Source organism: Priapulus caudatus, unplaced genomic scaffold, assembly GCF_000485595.1.
Source record: "Priapulus caudatus unplaced genomic scaffold, Priapulus_caudatus-5.0.1 Scaffold180, whole genome shotgun sequence".
Taxonomy (NCBI): domain Eukaryota; kingdom Metazoa; phylum Priapulida; class Priapulimorpha; order Priapulimorphida; family Priapulidae; genus Priapulus; species Priapulus caudatus.
In genome coordinates this window covers 384454-389730 of record NW_014577241.1, presented here as the reverse complement: position 1 = coordinate 389730, position 5277 = coordinate 384454, and the positions used below count along the sequence as shown (strand labels likewise).

Here is a 5277-nt window from a genome sequence, read left to right as displayed (position 1 = left end):
AAATTATGGACGAATTTTTTGTATAAATAACATATATATTGTCACTTGCGACGTGTATTCAAAGGATGGCATTATTATTTGTAAAAAAACCTTGTGCTGATTTATGGGAATTTTTTCGTAAGTATGGCCACCTATGGGAAAGCATTTCCAGGCGTGAAACCTTTACGGGTTCCCCTTCGTAACTAGACGCCATTGTTTAGCAGTGATACCGGACAGTGCACGCGCGCCATCTATCCAGCGATTAGTAAATGGCGAACCCCATTAGAAATGCACATGCTATTGGAAAAAACGGCAGGCCCTAAACAGATTACGTCAAGCTGTGCCAGCTTGACAAGGCCAAGGGGTTAGATGTCGCAAGGCCTGCCAGAGGTTCATTACGGCGATAGCCGATACAAGCCGCCGGGAACAGTTTGTAGCTATAAATGAGGCTAAATTCCTTGCTGTGATAAGTGACGGATCCACAGATTCCTCATCAAAGGAGGCCGAAATTTTATTTTCGAATTAAAATTTTATTTAATTTTAATTTTAATCTTATGATCCATATCAAAGTTACATGTATTTTATACAATTGAATGTCTTTTACAAAACGTTTCTGGGGGACACCCCTTGTACCCTGGGAGAGACCCCCTGTACCCCCTAGCAGAAGGGGGGCTCCACCCTCCTACCCCACCTACCTCCTGGCAAATCACAATGCTTGTCGCTCTGCGCCTAGTAAGTCCTTCGGCAGGACTAGTAGAATTTTGGAAGAACTAGTACATTTTTTCTTTTACTAGTCCTGTGGACTAATGAACTAAAATGATTAGTGTCTAACCCTGTATTGCTATATATACATAATATCAGGAGTCTATCAATATTGATAGACTCCTGATAATATATGGAAGAACATTGGTGCACACTTGCGTAACGATCACTGACAGAAGCATGATTGCCTATCATGCAATTCCTGTGGTAGGTCCCCGGCACCCACAACCACCCACAACCACCCACCACCGCCCACTCTAGGCACATCCCTGAACAGGGCATACTCTGGCTCATAGGGTCTATATCCCCCAGGGTACTGCCGGAACGTACCCTGGGTACGGTCCGGTATACCGGAACGTATACCCTGGTAACTATCTAGCTGATATGGTTAGGGTTAGGGTTAGCAGCCGGTTAAGGGTTAGGGTTAGAGAGTATGGCGTAGCGTGACTCCCACAGAGCTCCGTTAGTGGAGTACGGACGAAGGGTACGGTCCGGCATATTAAGATAGTGATATTTATACCAGGGTACGTCTCCAGCAGTACCTGGGGCGCGACATAGACCCTATCAGCCATAGCTCTGATGGTGATATGAAATTGCATATTACCAGAATAATATATATAATAAATAATAATCATGGTTATGAGATATGAGGGTAAATCCCTCTTCTGCGCTAAACGGTTATTATTAACTCGCGTTCGTAGAACTTGCTAACAACGGTGGGCTAGTACTAGGAGTGTAGTAGACAATAAGTAGTGATTAGAATCAGATTATATGTATTACTATTAGACTCTACTAAGGTACTAGTAAGTATATAGCGTCTAGTGAGTAGGCATCGGGGCTCCATGGTCGGCGGACGCACGGCACAATATACAATAATTATAAATACACAACACATACTGTTACAGTGTAAAGTTCGGGGGCGCCATAACTTCAAAACCGCTGTGGCTAATCACCCGGCAGCTGGGCACGGTCTTCGTCTTCCTAACATAGCCCGGCCAGTTCTTAACCCTAACTCTAACCCTAACCCGTAAAACCTAACAAAAACCCTAACTCTAGCCCCTAAACCTAACCCTAAACCCTAACCCTAATCCTAACTCTACCCTAACCCCTTGTTTACTTGAGATAACGCTAAATTTAAAAACTGCCCGGGCATTAGGAAATCGAAGGACCGTGCCGGCAAGCCGTCACAGATATACGCCGGCGCCGCGGCATATAGCCACTGTGATTAACTATTCAATCATCTGCTAGAATAAACGAATCTATACATTAGTCTTGAAAGAGGTTACATGATATGATTGTCTAAAAATTCTTACTGTACCAGGGTGCGAAATTAACGGAGTCCGCGAGTCAAATACTCTTCAAGGATAGCAGAACATGGGTCCCAATAAACTAATGCTCATTTACATCAATAAGAATCAAAGGGTTTCAAATATAGCGGTATAGGGTTAGGGTTAGTGGTTAGGCACATTGCCACTTGTTTTATTCGTGGGAACCATGTTCTCTATCCTTGGGCCCAAATACTCCCTGATTTACTTGGCACTCCGCTGATTTGGACATATGTGCAGAGTTGCCGATGGACTCCCTGAACATTCCTGCGACTTAGGCCCTACTGACTAAGTTTCGTTCCGGAGACACGGGCCTCCCGGGAATTACCGTATTTTTCAGCCTAATGTCCAAGGTAAAATTTGCAGCACGTGCAACGGCATGAATCTTAAAAATAACTAACGTCATACAGTAACATGCGTTGATTCAGCGTGGATTGTTCTAATTATCTTTAATTTGAACCTCCGACTGGCCGGACTCCCTCATTTTGCTTCGATGGACTCCCTCTGTTTTGAGGAGATAGCGAGTCCGTTGGACTCCCGTGTTCAAAAGTTAATTTCTAACCCTGCTTTACAAACCTTACCTACAAATTTAAGTGAACGATTTTTACACAACGTACATCTCCTCGGACTTCGGTTACTGTTGCATTTGTTGCACGTTAGTGTAGGCTTATAGACAGGAAACTAGCTCTCTTCTATCTTTTGGCATTGTTATTGCCGAATTAAAACTAATCGGTGTCAATCTGTAATACAGGTCATCGCCATCGTCAACGTACTTGCTCGCCCATGGCACTTTTTTGTTCATGAGCTACAAAAACAACTGATCTAGTCCAATGTACTAATGATTTTTTTTTGGTTTATAAGTTTCATTCTCGCAAAGTCTCATTTTCATTTTTCATGCTCCAATTATATTATGCATATTGACGCTAACTCAGAAAAAATGTTTTTAAAACATTAAGCTGCATAATAAAAAATATGATACATGCGTATATATACAAGTGCGCATGAGCGGAGCAGCCCCTCATCTAACGGTCATACTGCCGCGTTACTCTGCTGGGTTGGAGTGGTGGGATTCTAGTAAACCCTTGTTAGTCCCAAATGTTGTTCACATACACGCCGAAAAAGTGGAATGCACTAGGAGTGCTATCAGGCAACCTTCGTCAACGGAGATGTTCGTTGGCCGCATCGTATTGAAAAGTTGCCACGAGACCTGGCGCGCGTACTTTAAGTGCTTTCAGATTAAAGATGGCAAGCTCCCCATCATACGAGCATTGGTCGCCGCGGGAGACATTCCTCCCAACCTTCGTTCCAGGAATTCCATAAACTTTGTCCTAGGAACGAGTTTTAAAAACATTGATTTTAGGAACGACGGTTAATCAACAAATGAACAGTCAACTATTGCCACCTAAATGAAATAGTGTTAGTAGAATATCTGCATTGCGCCACATTCTACCCATGTCGCGCACAGATTCCGCTGTTTCAGTAGCACATTTCGTGTTTAGCTATAACTATTTTTACACATCTTCTAATACGATTGCGCGCAGTTATATTGATGCACAATTGCGCCACATCTTACATCGCCCATTTCGCTGTTAAGCACAGTTCTGATAGGCACTCTCGCTGTTTAGTATAACATTTTTTACTCATTGATACATTTGCAGGCAGTTATTGATTGCACATTGCCGCACATTCTTACCCATCTGCGCACATTCCGTTGTTTTAGTAGCACATTTCGCTGTTTAGTATAACATTTTTTACATATTTTTTTACATTGCGCACACATTCCTGCACATTTTGCCTGTTTCAGTAAGCACATTTCGCTGATTTGAGCTGCGACCCGAGATTTCCGTCATTATTCAATTTGGCCGGTGCAGGGAGTAATGTCTCCCGTTGTGCAAATCCCATTCATACGTGTTAGCAACAGACTATCTGCAAAGACAGAAAAGGTAAGCACCTATCCATTTACCTACGCAAGCCTACAGGTGCGAACTAGAGCAGCTGCCACCTGTTGAACCAATTAGCGCAAAAACTCCACAGTACCACAACACATCGGCATGGCAGTCGGCATACGTTACATGTAACATACTGACACTTACAGAATCGCCATATAACATTATACGATTTAAGGAGCATAAACCTTCTTAACCAAATTTAGCTGTTCGAAATTCACTGTGACACTGTAGCTCATCACATCCAGGCATTGTATAGATTCTACTTAGCAAAACCCGGCAGCTTCTCTCCTCTAGACAGACAGTCAACTAAATCCATGTTAACCCTCCTCTTGAGGGTCAAAAGAGTTATCTGCACACTACTCTGCGCATGGTCAGCAGAAAGTAGATTTCATGTCCTTCAAATAATGCCAAAAAATGCGTAGGTCACCGCTGAAACAAAAAAGCTTTTATCAATCGGCTCCGTCAGACATGTCCTCCAGAACAATGCCTAAAATCTCCGTGCCCATTGGTTACTTTGACCTCAGTGACCATCAATTCGGGCACCAGTGATGGCTTTTCCTACCATGTGCTATACACCGACTATCACGCAGGCCTAGCGTCGCAGCGTTTTTAGATTGTTGCCGGCCGCAATTCTGATTTCCTCGCCTATACCTTTAAGTTAGGAGTGAATGTTCCCCCTTCTTTCTACACTCTTGACCTTTGACTTACCCAGCTTCGACAGCCCAAAAACTCGTTTTGAGGATCCCCCCAATGCTGCCGAATATCGTGACGATACGATCGACGCGCCGTTCAAGAATTTGTGCCCAAACTCGTTGGCGGCCGACCGGACGAGGCCGCACGGTACGGACACGGACGATCAAGCGATTCTACAAGCTGCCATCTTGACTTGTCAGATGAGCTAAAAAATCAACATTAATAAGAAATACAAGGGCTATATTGAAGTACACGTATTATTTGGAATAAAAAAGAATTACAAATACACGGTATCAATGACCGTACAGGGTCAGATATTTTGCATTGAACATGAGCCACCACAACGTCCTTTTTCTATAATACGAGGTAACCAACACGCTTTCCGAAAAAATAAGGGCAGATTATGGGCTAACGCTCCATTAGCTGAGTGTTTCCCAACTTTGATCATCTTAATAATTAATTGATTAATGATTGCATAATCCTAACCCTAACCCTAACCCTAACCTTAAATTACATTAAACCACAAACTAATATCTGACCCATGCCATTAGTATATTATACAAGAGTGT

General features: G+C 43.0%; 2 protein-coding genes across 6 annotated transcripts in view; both read right to left on the bottom strand.

The window, feature by feature from the left end:
- Positions 1 to 2745, bottom strand: part of LOC106806812 (ORM1-like protein 2) — a 14915-nt gene extending 12170 nt beyond the window's left edge. Inside the window, exon 1 of one of the 4 annotated variants that reach the window (XM_014808911.1) lies at positions 2643 to 2745. The gene's annotated coding sequence lies outside the window, so the exon portion shown is untranslated. The remainder of the gene's footprint in view (positions 1 to 2642) is intronic. The other 3 variants (XM_014808909.1, XM_014808910.1, XM_014808914.1) reach the window with 3 other exon arrangements.
- The window catches only part of LOC106806811 (U3 small nucleolar ribonucleoprotein protein IMP4-like), a 13593-nt gene that overhangs the window by 1478 nt on the left and 6838 nt on the right, over positions 1 to 5277 (bottom strand). The gene's annotated exons all lie outside the window — the stretch shown is intronic.